The 18,791-nt window shown below is 39.1% G+C and overlaps 1 protein-coding gene and 1 pseudogene across 1 annotated transcript in view; one reads left to right on the top strand and one right to left on the bottom strand.

Moving 5' to 3' along the window:
* Positions 1 to 18,791, top strand: part of LOC126475418 (uncharacterized) — a 272,705-nt gene that overhangs the window by 234,587 nt on the left and 19,327 nt on the right. The window lies entirely within an intron of this gene.
* On the bottom strand, positions 4,094 to 4,211 carry LOC126430156 (5S ribosomal RNA; annotated as a pseudogene).

Raw genomic sequence — 18,791 nt, 5'->3', positions numbered from 1 at the left:
CCTTTCCCTAAACCTCTTCAGTCCTTTTCCATCACCCCTCTTCCTTCCCCTTCAACTCTTCTGACCAGAAGAAGGAGCCACTGGCTCCAAGTGCTTGTAAAAGTTAAACATTTTTGTGTGTTTGTTGTCCTGCCACCATTTCATGAGTAGACTTTTTATCGATCCATTTATATTATAAAGTCTAAGCTGGGATACACATAGGAATAAATTATGCTCCAGATTCACCCATGTGATTTATCTGCTGCATAAGCTGAAAGGCTGTGTAGGTGAAACTCTGCTGCTGTATGCATACTTTGCTTTTTTCATTTCCCATCTGACATGTGGTATTTTGCTCTGAGTAAACTCATCTGTATCTAAAACTGTATTAAAATGACAAAAAAGGCGATCATATGATTTGCAGGTCTCACACCACAAGAATCATGTAGACAGTACTCCAAGGAAATGACTATTATGACAGTAGCTAGTTTATCCCCCCCCATGAACCATGGACCTTGCCGTTGGTGGGGAGGCTTACATACCTCAACGATACAGATAACCGTACCATTAATGCAACCACAGCGGAGGGGTATCTGTTGAGAGGCCAGACAAACGTGTGGTTCCTGAAGAGGGGCAGCAGCCTTTTCAGTAGTTGCAGGGGCAACAGTCTGGATGATTGACTGATCTGGTCTTGTAACACTAACCAAAATGGCCTTGCTGTTCTGCTACTGCAAACGGCTGAAAGCAAGGGGAAATTACAGCTGTAATTTTTTTCTGAGGGCATGCTGCTTTATTGTATGATTAAATGATGATGGCATACTCTTGGGTAAAATATTCCGGAGGTAAAATAGTCCCCCATTTGGATCTCCGGGAGCGGACTACTCAAGAGGACGTTGTTATCAGGAGAAAGAAAACTGGCGTATACGGATCGGAGCGTGGAATGTCAGATCCCTTAATCGGGCAGGTAGGTTAGAAAATTTAAAAAGGGAAATGGATAGGTTAAAGTTATATATAGTGGGAATTAGTGAAGTTCGGTGGCAGGAGCTATAAGACTTTTGGTCAGGTGAATACAGGGTTATAAATACAAAATCAAATAGGGGTAATGCAGGAGTAGGTTTAATTATGAATAAAAAAATAGGAGTACAGGTAAGCTACTACAAACAGCATAGAGAACGCATTATTGTGGCCAAGATAGACACGAAGCCCACGCCTACTACAGTAGTACAAGTTTATATGCCAACTAGCTCTGCAGATGACGAAGAAATTAATGAAATGTATGATGACATAAAAGGAATTATTCAGGTAGTGAAGGGAGACAAAAATTTAATAGTCACGGGTGACTGGAATTCAAGAGTAGGAAAAGGGAGAGAAGGAAACATAGTAGGTGAATATGGATTGGGGCTAAGAAATGAAAGAGGAAGCCACCTGGTAGAATATTGCGCAGAGCATAACTTAATCATAGCTAACACTTGGTTTAAGAATCATGAAAGAAGGTTGTATACTTGGAAGAACCCTGGAGATACTAAAAGGTATCAGATAGATTATATAATGGTAAGACAGAGATTTAGGAACCAGGTTTTAAATTGTAAGACATTTCCGGGGGCAAATGTGGACTCTGACCACAATCTATTGGTTATAATCTGTAGATTAAAACTGAAGAAAGTGCAAAAAGGTGGGAATTTAAGGAGATGGGACCTGGATAAACTGACTAAACCAGAGGTTGTACAGAGTTTCAGGGAGAGCATAAGAGAACAATTGACAGGAATGGGGGAAAGAAATACAGTAGAAGAAGAATGGGTAGCTTTGAGAGATGAAATAGTGAAGGCAGTGAGGATCAAGTAGGTAAAAAGACGAGGGCTAGTAGAAACCCTTGGGTAACAGAAGAAATACAGAATTTAATTGATGAAAGGAGAAAATATAAAAATGCAGTAAATGAAGCAGGCAAAAAGGAATACAAATGTCTCAAAAATGATATCGACAGGAAGTGAAAAATGGCTAAGCAGAGATGGCTAGAGGACAAATATAAGGATGTAGAGGCTTATCTCACTAGGGGTAAGAAAGATACTGCCTACAGGAAAATTAAAGAGACTTTTGGAGAAAACAGAACCACTTGTGTGAATATCAAGAGCTCAGATGGAAACCCAGTTCTAAGCAAAGAAGGGAAAGCAGAAAGGTGGAAGGAGTATAAAGAGGGTCTATACAAGGGCAATGCACTTGAGGACAATATTATGGAAATGGAAGAGGATATAGATGAAGATGAAATGGGATATATGATATTGCTTGAAGAGTTTGACAGAGCACCGAAAGACCTGAGTCGAAACAAGGACCCCGGAGTAGACAACATTTCATTAGAACTACTGACAGCCTTGGTAGAGCCAGTGCTGACAAAACTCTATCATCTGGTGAGTAAGATGTATGAAACAGGCGAAATACCCTCAGACTTCAAGAAGAATATAATAATCCCAATCCCAAAGAAAGCAGGTGTTGACAGATGTGAAAATTATCAAACTATCAGTTTAATAAGTCACAGCTGCAAAATACTAACGCAATTCTTTACAGACAAATGGAAAAACTGATAGAAGCCGACCTCGGGGAAGGTCAGTTTGGATTCCGTAGAAATGTTGGAACACGTGAGGCAGTACTGACCCTTTGACTTATCTAACCTATGTTTCTAGCATTTGTAGACTTAGAGAAAGCTTTTGACAATGTTGATTGGAATACTCTCTTTCAAATTCTGAAGGTGGCACGGGTAAAATACAGAGAGTGAAAGGCTATTTACAATTTGTACAGAAAGCAGATGGCAATTATAAGAGTCGAGGGGTATGAAAGGGAAGCAGTGGTTGGGAAGGGAGTGAGACAGGTTTGTAGCCTATCACTGATGTTATTCAATCTGTATATTGAGCAAGCAATAAAGGAAACAAAAGAAAAGTTCGGAGTATGTATTAAAATCCATGGAGAAGAAATAAAAACTTTGACAATCACCGATGACATTGTAATTCTGTCAAAGACAGCAAAGACTTGGAAGAGCAGTTGAACGGAATGGACGTGTCTTGAAAGGAGGGTATAAGATGAACACCAACAAAAGCAAAACGAGGATAATGGAATGTAGTTGAATTAAGTCGGGTGATGCTGAGGGAATTAGATTAGGAAGTGAGACACTTAAAGTAGTAAGGGAGTTTTGCTATTTGGGGAGCAAAATAACTGATGATGGTCAAAGTAGAGAGGATATAAAATGTAGACTGGCAATGGCAAGGAAAGCGTTTCTGAAGAAGAGAAATTTGTTAACATTGAGTATAGATTTAAATGTCAGGAAGTCGTTTCTGAAAGTATTTGTATGGAGTGTAGCCATGTATGGAAGTGAAATGTGGAAGATAAATAGCTTAGACAAGAAGAGAATAGAAGCTTTCGAAATGTGGTGCTACAGAAGAATGCTGAAGATTAGATGGGTAGATCACACAACTAATGAGGAGGTATTGAATAGAATTGTGGAGGAGTTCGTGGCACAAGTTGACTAGAAGAAGGGAACGTTTGGTAGGACATGTTTTGAGACATCAAGGGATTACCAATTTAGTATTGGAGGGCAGCTTGGAGGGTAAAAATCGTAGAGGGAGACCAAGAGATGAATATACTAAGCAGATTCAGAAGGATGTAGGCTGCAGTAGGTACTGGGAGATGAAGAAGCTTGCACAGGATAGAGTAGCATGGAGAGCTGCATCAAACTAGTCTCAGGGCTGAAGACCACAACAACAACAACAGCTAGTTTATATATTTATAGTTTACTAGTATATACTAAGTAAAACCTGAATAATTTTGACCTCAAAATGTCAGTATATCACCAAAACCTTAGACATAGACATGTAACTGACAAGTCACATGCTAGATTAGCAGAGGTCCACAGCAGCTATAAATATCTTAAAGCGCTCCGTCTTCAGGCCACAACTGGCCATAGGGACCATCCGACCGCCGTGCCATCCTCAGCTGAGGATGCGGATAGGAGGGCATGTGGTCAGCACACCGCTCTCCCGGTTGTTATGATGGTGTCCTTTGTCCGGAGCCGCTACTATTCGGTCGAGTAGCTCCTCAATTGGCATGAAGAGGCTGAATGCTCCCCGAAAAATGGCAACAGCGCATGGCAGCTTGGATGGTCACCCATCCAAGTGCTGGCTACACCCGACAGCGCTTAACTTCGGTGATCTGACGGGAACCAGTGTATCCACTGCGGCAAGGCTGTTGCCTATAAATATCTTGGTGCCACATATTTTAACAAACTACCTAAAAATGCCCACTCATTGCCTCTGAATAAATTTAAAAGCATAATAACGAAGTATGTAAAAAGTAAAGCCTTGTATATTGTGAAGGAATTTGAAAAATTGTACAATAGATGACTTGGAGGTTTGAGATGAGAGAATACAAAATTATAAATTGTAATATATTATGACGCTAACATTGTGCTATGTTGATTCACTGTACCATATTGTATAAGGCATTACAGAGACAAAATTATGATTATTGTAATTTCTTACAGATTATATAGTCTGCTTGTGTCTGTATATGTGTGGATGGATATGTGTGTGTGTGCGAGTGTATACCCGTCCTTTTTTCCCCCTAAGGTAAGTCTTTCCGCTCCCGGGATTGGAATGACTCCTTACCCTCTCCCTTAAAACCCACTTCCTTTCGTCTTTCCCTCTCCTTCCCTCTTTCCTGATGAGGCAACAGTTTGTTGCGAAAGCTTGAATTTTGTGTGTATGTTTGTGTTTGTTTGTGTGTCTATCGACGTGCCAGCGCTTTCGTTTGGTAAGTCACATCATCTTTGTTTTTAGATATATTTTTCCCATGTGGAATGTTTCCCTCTATTAATTCAGATTATATAGTTAGAAAGACATGAATGTGATTTTCTGATTCATTTTGGCGTACTGTATTACGTTAGCAAAAAGTGATTGGTTGGTGTAAGTAAAAGCCTTCTTGTAATATAATTAGGTAAGGATCCATCTAAAATCACTGTAATGTTGTAATTATAAGTGTGTATAAATTTTGCATGACAACACCAATTGCATGTAAACATTTTCAAAGGTAAATACATTATATTTTATTATATAAAATAGTTCTGTTCTGTTTTAAGGACGGTGTCTTGAACTTTTTGTGTCACAAGTTATCATCATTATCATCATCTTCATCTTCAAACCCAGTCAGTAGAAGAAATGGCCACCGACTTTCATACAGTGTATTTTCTGTTCAGAAATGACAATGAGTTTCTCCAGCGGAGCATAGTATATATATAATCCAGTTGTGGTACTATCTAAACCCATATATTAATAATTGTTATATCAACCATGAATGAGCTGATCCATATATTATTTATTGGGGTAACAGAGGGTAAATCTGGCCTGAATGTGGCCTTTGCTAGCAATGCCGTCTTGATTCTTAATGATTTACTTTCTTTATTAATGTTTTCTGACATATTTGGGCTACTGACTTCATCAGATCCAAACTTATAACTTCTGACAAAAAATTCAGTGTCAAAGTGCAATAAAACTTATACCAAAACAGGGGAGTCACCTTCACGTCTGTCTTCATCATAGGTTATATTGCACACTGGCATTGAACTTAGAATTGCTAAACCAGAATTCTAAGTTTGGATCAGATGAAGGCAGTAGCCAAACAATAAAAAGCCACAAAGAAATCTAGACAGTATTACTCACAAAATTTCAGTGTGATTGTGAACTCATTACAAGGACTTATTTCCTTTATTAACAATTAATTGTGGTTTATCTTCCACACTGCTTTTCCCTCTGTTGAAACCTTCCAATCATTACTTTTCTGTGCGATGTAGACTGTATGGACTCAAAAATTTTAGCAAGCATTGATGAATATAAATGCATGAAATTTGGTTCGCACAGAAGAATTCCCTTCATACCATTGCCTAATACACAGTTGCTTCTCAGATCCCATTTTTAATACTGATCTGCTGATTTCTGTTCCTGGAACATGGACAGAAAAGTTAGCCATATTGCAAAAGCCACACTTAAGTTCTTAGAATGGGTAACAAAAGTAAGTCATAATAGTCTTTGTATATGCCATGAATTCTGTTCCCATTGTATATAACATAAAAAGTGAGCCAAATAAAAGATGTGGAAGAAGTGAAGGAAAATGAAAAAAATGTAAGCAGTAGATGCACTGAGAGGAATGTTATGTTCCTTACAAAGTGTTTCAGAAATGCCATCATTGTCATATTCTGCAGCTTTCAGTGATCATTAGGTTATATGTTGTAGAATTTTTCACGTATCTCCCTCTTCTCCCACTAAAAACAAAAGTAAACAAATGAAATATAAATTAAAGTTGCACTCAGGCAACTCATGACTCGAACAGTAGTTTTCCACTGCATAATTAGAACACGAGGAGGGTTGAAGTTAAAGTTCTGTCAAAATATAGGTCATCATAAGGCAGACACTAGGTCAGTTGGACAATAATTAGGGATGAACTTGTTTTAAGTACTATTCAACTGAAAGGTTTATGGTAGTTGTAGGAAACCTTAATCATGATGACTAAGCAAGGATATGAACTCTAGCTGTCTTTATTATGAATCCAATGTGTAAATTGCTGTGGCACCATTAGCACATGTGAAAAATATGAAATGAGGGAATAAGCAAAAATTATGATACATTAATCCCTGTCCAACACAGTTTCAAGTACCAGCTGGGAACAATTTTACATCACTGCCACTTGTAGGAACCAAGCAAGTGGCTAGATTTTATTTCAGACATATTTTTAGAAGTCTCCTTTTTCTCGGTGGTATCTATTGTTGTTAGGTATAATTAAAATTTCATGAATAATGTTGTAATTCATTGGAAATTAATGATCCTCATATCTTTGGTTATTATGCCAATGAGAATCATTGGACATCCAATCTACCCATATTACCTTCAGCATTCTTCTGTAGCACAATATTTCAAAAACTTCCATTCTGTTCTTCTTTTGAACTGATCAAAAAGTCCACGGGTGTACCGCTAGTTCATAGTGTCCAACGAGCACAATATTTCGGTGATCAGACATGTCACCGTCATAAGGTGCTTTGACGAACTGAGCTCCTGATTGCAGGTGGTCGGCATATATCCCCTCCCCCCACAGGCCATTTCCTCCGCACCCACGGGTGGGGGTCAGCAGTCATGGAGACTCACGGGTCGGCAACTGTGGTAGTGTCGGTGTAGTTGCTAAGTCCTCCCAGCTCACCAGGTCGTTTTCATTGCTGAGTGTCTTCTTAATTATACTCAGTGCTAGTTCCTGTGCCTTGCTAAGATTATAACCGCAGTCTTGGTTGATGAGTTCATCCCTGGTGCGAATTTTGATGGCCTGTCTGACAATGCTGTCCTAATATTTAGAAGTATGGATCAAGATGTAGGTACACTCATAATCCATCTCATTTTTCAGACAAACAGTGCTCTGTGACTGCTGACTTGTTTAAGGATACTTCAGTCATGTGTGGCTTTGATGTTTTCAGCAACAATCATAATAGTGTGCACTGTCTGTCCAATATAACAGGGAATCTGGTATATGCCAGTCTTCCACAAGCCGAGATCATCTTTCACACTTACCAATAACGCTCTTGTTTTATTGTGGAAGAAGACAGTTTTGACTTGTTGTTTCTTTAATATGCACCTGATTTTCCCCGATAGTGTGCCAGTGTATGGAATAAATGCAGTGGCTTCTTCTGCCTCCATTACTTCTTCCGTCTCCAAAGGTTGCACTGTAGAGGTGGGGCGGAGAGCGCATCTAATCTGCCATTCCGTATACCTGTTCTTTCGGAATACAGTTCTGAGGTGTTTCAGTTCCTGGGGCAGACTCTCTGTGTCTGAGATGCTGCGCACCCTGTGTACCAGAGTTTTTAGAACCCCATTCCTCTGAGAAGGAGGGTGACAGCTGTCTGCATGCAAATACAGATCAGTGTGCATTTTCTTCCTGTACACACTGTGACCCAATGTGCCATCGGCTCTTCTCTTCACCATGATGTCCGAGAAAGATAATCTTCCTTCTGCTTCAGTATCCATTGTGAATTGGAAGTTGGGATGTATGGAGTTCAGCTACCATGGGGCCAGATGACAAACATGTCATCCACATAACAGAAAAAACAAGTAGGTTTCCACTTGGATGACGCCAAGGCTTCCTCCTTGAAGTATTCCATGTACAAATTCGTGACCACAGGTGAGAGTGGGCTGTCCATTGTGACTCTTTCCGTTTGTGAGGTCTGGACATGCTTGAAAAGGTCTGTAGTCTTCTCATTAAATTTCTGCCCAATAAGCTTGACAGACTGTCATAGAGGCACTCTGGTGAATAACGAAACAACGTCAAAGCTCACCAGGACATCTGAGTCTTGCATCCTGAAATTGTTGAGACATTTTACAAAATCCACAGAATTACGGATGTGATGAGGGCATTTACCTACATAAGGGCTTAGTATTTCCACCAGGTATTTTGCCAGTATGTAGGTGCCCTAATATTGCTGACAATCAGGTGTAACAGCACCCCCTCTTTGTGGACTTAAGGGAGTCCATAAAGTCTTGGTGGTATAGGTCCTTGAGGTGACATTTTCTTGGTGACCCCCTCTGGTAAATCCGCATCCTTGAGAAAAGCCCTTGTCATGTTCTCCACCTTCTTTGTGAGGTCAGTGTTGATCTTCCTGTAGGTGTCTTCATCTAGCAGGTGCTGCATCTTCTCAATGTAGTCCTTATGGGAAAGAACAACAGTAGCATTGCCTTTATCAGCTTGTAAGACGAGAATCTCAGGGCACTGTCTCAGTTCCCGAATGGCCGTCCTCTCTCTGCTGATAACGTTCGACTTCGTAGGTTTAGTTCTAGTCAGAGCATCGCAGGTTTTCTGGCATACTTCTTCAGCTGCTTCAGGTGGTGGTCACACTGCAACCTGTTAAACTGTGCTGATGATGTTTGCAACCTGTGTGAACATGGGGGAGGGAACAAAATTAAAGTCCTTCTCCAGAACGGAAACCACGTCGCGAGTCAGCTCCATGTCAGTGAGATTGATGACCATTTTGCATAGGGCCTCCAGTGATGGCTTATCAGAGAGACGTGAGAATTTTGATATCTGATGTCCTGTGGCCTTCCTGTGTGAAGCATCAGCTGTCAACCAGGTAACACCATCAATCCAGTCCCAGGTCCAGGAATTAAAATGATTGGCCAGTTGTAGATGTAGTTTAAATAGTTCCTGGGAGTTGTACTCAAGGTGCGGTGGGTAAATTGCACCCTCTCACATACCAAGGCAAGGATGGCCAGCTTCTTAATTCTCTTGGCTGCTGCAGAATTGATGTGATGCCTGACCTTAGCAAAGTTCGGCAGAATTTGCTCAGCATGATATCTCTTCAGAATTGCAAGAGTGCTCAGCAAACAGCATCTTCGATAGTTCAAATTGTCCAATTTCTTCATGCTGCGATACATCTCCTCCCCGTAAAGATGTATGATGAGATTCTTCAGTTTCTCCCTGCATATTTGTTGATCGAAGAGTCCACAGGTGTACTGCTGGTTCATAGTGTCCAACAGGCACTGGCACACTATCAGGGAAAATCAGACGCATATTAATAACACATGAACATTATTGGGAAGTGTGAAAGATGATCTCGGCTTGCTGAAGGTAGGCATATACCAGATTTCCTGTCAATGTGGTAAGACTTATGTTGGAGAGACAGTTCACGCCATGGAAGATTGTTGCCGAGAACATCAAAGGCACACACGACTGAAGTATCCTAGCAAGTTGGTGGTCACAGAGTGCTGTTTGTCTGAAAAACGTGAGATAGATTATGGGCATACCGAGATTTTGGCCCAGACTTCTTAATACTGGGACAGTGTTGTCAGAGAGGCCATCGAAATTCGCACCATTGATGAACTCATCAACTGAGACTGTGGCTATAATCTTAGCAAGGCATGAGAACCAGCACTGAGTACAATTAAGAAGACACTCAGCAACGAAAATGATCAGGTGAGCCGGGCAGATGTAGCAACAACACCAACGATGACCTCAGCGACTGTCGACAGGCGCCCACAGATGCAGACCGTGGAGGGAACAGCCCGTGGGCGCTGTATAAGGTGGCCACCTGCCCTCTGGAGCTCAGTTTGTCAGCGTACCTGATGATGGCAACATGTCTGGTCTCCAAAATATTGTGCTCGTTGGACACTATGAACCGGCAGTACACCTGTGAACTCTTCAATTAACAAATACGCCAGAAGAAACTGAAGAATCATTTCTTTTGAACTATTTGTCATCCACATATCACTTTATTACAAGGCTACACTCTGGGCAAATACCTTCAGAAAAGACTTCCTAACATTTAAAATCTCTAAACAGTGTTAACAACTTTTTCTTCCTTATAAATATTTTTATTGCTATTTCTAGTCTGCATTTATGTCCTCTACTTCAACCATCATCAGTTACTTTGCTGACCAAGTAACAAAACTAGTCTACTACTTTTATTCTCTCATTTCCTAATCCTGTTTCTTCAGTGTTACTGGATTTAATCTGATTTATTTATTTATCCATATAAATCTCTTATTCAGTACATAGGTATATCATACACAGGATATTGGACAGAGCACATTTTAGCTTTTGGTTTTACAAACAACAAACATACCTCACTTTAACAAATTGTATCTATACAGTTAACAATTACAAATTTTATTAAATACTATATATTTATAACTTATTTCTCTAATTAAAAATATGAATTACATTTTTTCCTGTGTAAGGTACTGTGAAATTGAATAGTAGCAGTTTTTCAGGAGATAAGCTGTCACAGACTTTTTAAAGTTCTGTAGTTTAGGTAATCTGTTGTATAGTTTTGTTCCTGCATGATATACACCTTTGTGGCATAATGTGTGGTGTTACAATGACTAACATGTATGTTACTGTGTGACCTGGTACTGTAATCATGGACACTTTTGTTTTGGGGAAAAAAGGTTTTCTTTTCTCAGCATACTTTTTTTGATGCATGACTACTTCCAGTATATAAATGCAGGAAGGTAAAAGATCTTTAGATCTTTAGAGTAAGGTTTGCATGGTTTTCTACTGCTCGCTTGTTTCATTATTCTTATAATTACCTTTCGTTTCCTGAAAAGTTTTATGGCCCAGTGTACATTTCCTCAGAAAATGATACCGTACTTCAGTATTGGACTCCACAAGTAAAGTATACATCCCTAATTGTTTCTACACTAGTATTGTTGCAAAGAATTCTTACTATATAGCTCATTTTTGATAGTTTTGAATTTAGTGATGTGATGTGAGAGCTCCAGTTAAGATTTTCCTGCTTGTTTTGGTTATCTATTTATATTATTGATTGTGCTGCCTTTTTATTTTTATGTGTGTGGAAATTCATGAGTACTGTTTTTGTGGGATTAACTATTAGCCTGTTTCTGGTAAACCATTGAGGCACTTCTTTCATAATATCTTTTGGAGGTGCAGTAAGATTTTCTTCTTTGTTTCCTTCAATCAGTAGATTGGTGTCATCTGCAACAGTGCTTGTTCAGAACCCCTAACGTGTAACAAGAAATCATTAACGTAAAAAAACGGTCCTAAAATAGAGCCCTGTGGAACACCATGCCTTAGTCCACATGGTTCTGAATGGTGTACCTGGAGTTCGTTTCCTTCTATGTATTTAATTTCAGTCACCTGAGAGCAATATGCCAAATATGACTTAAGCCACTGATTTGGCACACCTCTTACACCATACCATTCAAACTTTCTCATGAGCACAGAATGATCAATCACATCATAAGCTTTTATTAGGTCCAAGAATAAATATGAGATTTTTCTGTTGTTATCCAATGCATTTAAGACATGGTTTATCAAGTTGTAAGTGGCTGTTTCAGTTGATCACTGTGCTCTGAAGCCATATTAACATCCAGAAATAATATTATTCTTGTTGAAGAATGTAGTTAGTTGTAAAAGAAACACTTGTTCAATAATTTTCAAAAACACTGACTGTAGTGACACAGGCTGATAGTTACCCTTACAGTGCTGATCATCTTTTTTATGTAGGGGTATTACTTTTGCCACTTTCAGTTTCTGTGGGAAAACACCACATGATAAGAATGAATCACATTCATCTAAACTACATCTACATCTACATGGATACTCTGCAAATCCCATTTAGGTGCCTGGCAGAGGGTTCATCAACCACCTTCACAATTCTCTATTATTTCAGTCTCGCATAGCGCACAGAAAGACGAACACATATATCTTTCCGTGAGAACTCTTGATGTCCTTTATTTTATCATGGTGATCGTTTCTTCTTATGTTGGTCGGTGTTAATAAAATATTTTCACATTCAGAGGAGAAAGTTGGTGATTGAATTTCGTGAGAAGATTCCTCCACAACGAAAAACGCCTTTGTTTTAATAATGTCAATCCCAAATCCTGTATCATTTTAGTGACACTCTCTCCCCTATTTCATGATAATACAAAATGTGTTGCCATTCTTTGAACTTTTTTGATATACTCCGTCTATCCTGTCTAGTAAGGATCCCACACCACACAGCAGTATTCTGAAAGAGGGCAGACAAGCGTAGTGTAGGTAGTCTCCTTAGTAGGTCTGTTACATTTCCTATGTGTCCCGACAATAAAACACAATCTTTGGTTAGCCTTCCACACAATATTTTCAGTGTGTTCCTTCCAATTTAAGTTGTTCGTAATTGTAATTGCTAGATATTTAGTTAAATTTGTGGCCTTTAGATTTGGCTGATTTACCGGGTAAACAAAGTTTACAGGATTCCTTTTAGAATTCATGTGGATGATTTCACACTTTTCGTTATTTAGTGTCAATTGCCAATTTTAGCACCATAGATGTATCTTTTCTAAATCATTTTGCAATTTGTTTTGATCTTCTGATGACTTTATTAGTCAATAAACAAAAGCGTCATCTCCAAACAACCTAAGATGGCTGCTCGGATTGTCTCACAAATCATTTATATAGATAAGGAACAGTAAAGGGCCTATAACACTACCTTGGGGAACGCCAGCAATTGCCTCTCTTTTACTTGATGACTTTCTGTCAGTTACTACGAACTGTGCCCCTCTGACAGGAAATCAAGAATCCAGTCCCCTAACTGAGATGATATTCCATAGGCATGCAATTTCACTACAAGTCGCTTTTGTGGTACATTTTCAAAAGCCTTCGGGAAATTCAGAAAAACAGAATCAACTTGAAATCCCTTGTCGGTAGCATTCAACACTTCGTGTGAGTAAAGAGCTAGTTGTGTTTCACAAGAACAGTGTCTTCTAAATCCCTGTTGACTTTGTGTCAATAGACCGTTTTCTTCAAGGTAATTCACAATTTTCGAACATAATATATGTTCCAATATCCTGCTGCATATCAATGTTAGTGATGGGGGTCTGTAATTTAGTGGATTACTCCTACTACCTTTTTTGAATATTGGTGTGAGCTGTGCAACTTTCCAGTCTTTGGGTATGGATCCTTCATCGAGCAAATTGTTGTGTATGATTGTTAAGTATGGAGCTAATGCATCGGCATACTCTGAAAGGAACCTAATTGGTAAACAGTCTGGACCAGAAGATGTGCTTTCATTAAGTGATTTAAGTTGCTTCACTACTCCGAGGATATTTACTTCTACATTACTCATGTTGGCAGCTGTTCTTTATTTGAATTCTGGAATATTTACTTCGTCTTCTTTTGTAATGGCATTTTGGAAGGCTGTGTTTAGTAACTCTGCTTTGGTAGTGCTGTCTTCAATAGTATCTCCATTGCTATCGCACAGAGAAAGCATTCATTGTGTCTTGTCTCTAGCATGTTTCACATATGACCAGAGTCTCTTTGGATTTTCTGCCAGGTTTCGAGACAAAGATTCTTTGTGGAAACTATTATAAGCACCTCATATTGAAGTCTGTGTGAAATTTTGAGCTTCTGTAAAAGATCACAAATCTTGGGAGATTTTGCATCTGTTTAAATTTGGCATATTTTTTTCGTTGTTTCTGCAATGGTGTTCTAACCCATTTTGTGGAGGATCTGCTCTGTCGTTCGTTAATTTATTTGGTAGAAATCACTCAATTGCTGCCGATACTATTTCTTTGAATTCAAGCCACACCTGGTCTACACTAACTTTGTTAATTTGAAAGGAGTGGAGATTGTCTCACAGCAAAGTGTCAAGTGAATTTTTATCTGCTTTTTTGAATACGTACATTTTTTGTTTGTTTTTGGAGAATTTGGGAGTTACAATATTCAGTCTTGCAACAATCACCCTGTGTTCACTAATCACTGTATCCATTTTAATGCTTGTTATTAACTCAAGATTATTTGTTACTAAGAGGTCAAATGTATTTTCACAACCATTTACTGTTTGCATGGGCTCATGAAGTAAATGTTCAAAATAATTTTCAGAGAATGAGTTCAGCACAATTTTGGATGATATTTTATGTGCACCTCCAGAATTAAACATGTATTTTGGTCACCATATCGAGAGTAAGTTAAAGTCAGCAAAAACTATAATTGTATGGGTCGGGTCCTTGTTCTAAAGGAGAGAAATGTGTCTTGCCATCAGTACCAAGGCAGATTAAAACTGTGTGCTGGACCGAGACTCAAACTTGGGACCTTTGCCTTTCGCAGGAAAGTGCTCTACTGGCAGATGTAAATCTGTGAGGATGAGATGTGAGTCTTGCTTGGGTAGCTCAGATGGAAGAGCACTTGCCCACAAAAGGCAAAGGTCCCAAGTTTGAGTCTCTGTCCGGCACACACTTTTAATCTGCCAGGAAGTTTCAATCAGTGCACACTCCACTGCAGAGTCAAAATCTCACTCTGGAATCATCAGTGCCAGTTGAATAATTACTCTTTGTTGAAATTAATGGTATTTAGGAGTTCTGTTGGTCCTATTGGCCTAAGGAACATGGATATACAGGGTGATTGTAATTAAAGTTCAACTTTCAAATCACTGTAGAAATAACACCACTGGTCAGAATGATGTCGAATTGCAATGGAATATTATCGGAGAAGGGGGAAAATGTACGGCAGAAGAAAAATAAATAGTTACAAAATGTAGGAATAGATGGTGCTGTGAGCATCATAATTTAATGGTGGTTGACTACAATGACAAATGAATCATACAATACCTAAGGTGTACGTTAGATGTTAAACAAACTGTACTATTCTGTGTGTGTGGGTGTACAGATATGATACTGTTACTTACATGAGTGCATCCACCATGGCAAGGTCATATCACATTGGATGGGAAAAATCAGTTTTCAATTGTCCTGAGGCAGAAAAACACATAAAAATCATCATTCACATCAGTTTTAAATTGTCCTGAGGCCAAAAACCACATAAAAAGTATCAATCGAAATCAAATCAGATTATTAATATCTGTGTGACTGGCACAAAACATGGCCAATATGCTGTCCACCATTTTCTACAACAAGTTGAAATCGAGAAACAATGTTCCACAACTGATCACAGTGTTTACGATGTCAGGTTTAGAATGTGTTGTGCAGTGTGTGCCTTCAGTGCAGCTAAGTTTGCAATCAGAACACTGCACACAACATCTTTCAGATAGCCCCACAGCCAGAAGTCACACGGCTTAAGGTCAGGTGATCGGAATGGCCGGGCTGTAGGGATATGGCACCTGATAATTCAAGCATTTCCGATATGGCACTTCAGCAGCTGCTTAACTGGATTTGCAATGTGAAGAGGTGTACCATCTTGCATAAAAATGATCCCATCCCCCTTTGGAGAGCCGGAATGACGTGGTTGTGCAAAAGACTCTCATAGTGCTTACCAGTGATGGTACAGGTAACAGGACTGGTAGCACCTGTCTCTTCAAAAAAAATATGGCCCGATGATAAATGGGGCTGTAAATCTGTGTCACACAATGGTTCTTTTCTGGATTAAGTGGTACTGGTTGATTTGTGTGTGGATTTTCCATTGCCCACATTCAACAATTTTGTGTATTGACATATCCTGTCAGATGGAAGGGGGCTTTGTCTGTCCACAAAATTTTCCACAGCCCATCATTGTCCACTTCCATGCGAGCAAGAAATTCTAAAGAAAAGGTCTCTCTTGCTGGCAGGTCAACAGGAAGCAACTCAAGCACATGGTTAATTTTGAATGAATAGCAAAGAAGGATGTTTTGTAGGATTTTATGCACTGTGCTCATGGGTATGTGTAATGTTCGTGCAATTCTCCGTGCACTACATGTTTGCACACCACCACTCATCTCCTCCTGCATTGCTGTGGCCACTGCTTCTGTTGATGTCAAATCAATTCGTTTCCTCCCTCTACCAGGTTGCACATCAAAAGAAACCATCTTTTCTAATTTCAAGATCATTTCCTCCAGACCGACGGCAGTCATTGGACCAACACCATTTTCAAACCCTTCAGCGTGTGGAACTTCTGCAGAGCAATGTGTACACAGTCATCATTCTTGTAATACAGCTTTACAAGCAGAGCACAATCTTGCATTGAGACAATCATGGTGAACGTCGCAGATGTGAAAAGAGGAAAAGCTGTGTACCAGGTATATTTATACCAACTTCAGTAGGTCATGCACATGACAGGTGTTTTCATTTACATGTTCTGAAACATTCTTTTGAACAATTATCGCACTATTTTTTTTTTCTTCTGCCATACTTTTTCCCTTTCTGCAATAATATTCTGTTGCAATTTGACATCATTCGGACAAGTGGTGTTATTTCTACAGCATTTTGAAAGTTTAACTTTAATTAATTATAATCACCCTGTATTATTTATTTCAATAGATGGAAGTTCTTTCAGTGTTGTATTAGGTAGATTGCCAAATTTTCCCTTCACTAATTTTCCTGCAAAGGTTCCATAATAAGAACTGAAGTTGTTTGCAACTGCCCTAAGATTAGTGACATTCTTGGCATCGTGCAATATCACAATATTCTTGTAAGTTGTCTCCTTCCTCGCAAGATCGTGCACAGCTTTGCATATGGACTTAGTTTTATTGGATGACTTCATAATATACTTGTCATTTTCCTTAATTTGTGCCTCTTTTTATGACACATTTCAAAACTAACTTGTATTTTTTGAAATAACTAAGAAATTCTGGATTTCTGTCAGCTTTGAGTGCAGAAAAAGTTCCCACTTCCTTTTACAAGATCTCTAATGCCTTATGTAATCCAGCTTTTGAATCTGTTTGTGCTCCTTGAAATCATTTTCCTTTGTGGAGAAGTTATGGCAACATTGTGCTTGAAAATGTTCAAAAAATTTTCCATCTTTTCATTGGTAATAGAGGTATTGTATACTTCTTTCCAAGATTGTTTGCTGATTAGATACAGGAAGTGTTCAATATTTTTCTGACAATAGTGCATTTTATGGATAATATTTTGTACACTGGTCGAAATGTGGTTTACAGGTATGGTTAGTAACTGTGAAAGATAGTCGCTAGAGCTGGTATCAAAGTTTTCTGATGTCCATGTTTACACATACCTGGCCCAAGAGAATGACACTAATTTTTGTTATATGTGTTGGAGAGCTAACAGTCAGACATAGATTGTAAGCATTTATAATACCTAGGAACTTCTCCCTGTGAGGGCTATGGCTCAGAAAATCAATATCAAAATCTCCACACAGTACCCCTGTTTTTTCATATTCATCCTACAGCTTCTTTTCAAGACACTAACCATGCCACTCAACTTATCTTCCAAGTCTTTTGCCTCCTATGACAGAATTACAATGTCATCAGAAAATGTCACTTTTTTTCTTTCTTGTCTCTGACCTTTAATTCCATTTTCAAATTTCTCCTTAGTTTTCTTCTCTGCATGCTCATTGTACAGACTGTGTAACACTGATGGCAAGCTACAGCCCCATTTAACTCCCTACTGCTTATCTTTCATGTTCTTCAACTCCTCGAAATATGATATGAGTTCTTTACAAGTTGCAGATAATCTTCTGCTCCCTTTATTTTATCCTTGCTACCTTCAGACTTTCAAACAGTGTATTCTAGTCAACAATATCACTTTCTCTGAATCTACAAATGCCATAAATATAGCTTTGCCTCATCGAAGATAAGATGTAGTGTCAGTATTGCCACGCATTTTCCTACATTTCACCAGAATCCAATCCCATTTTAACTGAGGTCAGCTTCTGCTAATTTTTCCACTCACTTTAAATAATTTGAGTCAGTATTTTGTAACCATGGCTTACTAAACTGATGGTTCAGTGGTAATCACACCTGTCAGCACTTGCCTTCTTTGTAATAGGCATTCTTACGTTCTTCTTGAAGTCTGAGGGTATTTTGTCTGTCTCACATACACTGAAGCACCAGACAAACTGGTATAGGCATGCATATCAAAATACGGAGATATGTAAACAGGCAGAATACGGTGCTGTGGTCGGCAACTCCTATATAAGACAACAAGTGTCTGGTGCAGTTGTTAGATTGATTACTGCTGCCACAATGGCAGGTTATCAACATTTAAGTGAGTTTGAATATGGTGTCATAGTCAGTGCACAAGTGATGGGACTCACTCCAAGGTAGCGATGAAGTGGGGATTTTCCCGTACGACCATTTCACGAGTAATACCATGAATATCAGGAATCCGCTAAAACATTAAATCTCCAATATCATTGCGGCTCCATAAAGACCCTGCAAGAATGGGACCAACAACAACTGAAGAGAATCATTCCGCAAATTGGTGCTGGGCCATCAACAATTGTCTGTGTGCAAACCATTCAACAAAACATTGATATGGGCTTTCAGAGCTGAAGACCCACTCGTGTACCCTTGATGACTGCATGATACACCTTGCCTGGGCCCATGAAACCAACATTGGAATGTTGATGACTGGAAACAT

This window comes from Schistocerca serialis, chromosome 1, assembly GCF_023864345.2.
Source record: "Schistocerca serialis cubense isolate TAMUIC-IGC-003099 chromosome 1, iqSchSeri2.2, whole genome shotgun sequence".
In the NCBI taxonomy this organism is placed as follows: Eukaryota; Metazoa; Arthropoda; class Insecta; order Orthoptera; family Acrididae; genus Schistocerca; species Schistocerca serialis.
The sequence above is the reverse complement of the archived record's forward strand: the minus strand, read 5'-3'. Positions and strand labels throughout refer to the sequence as shown.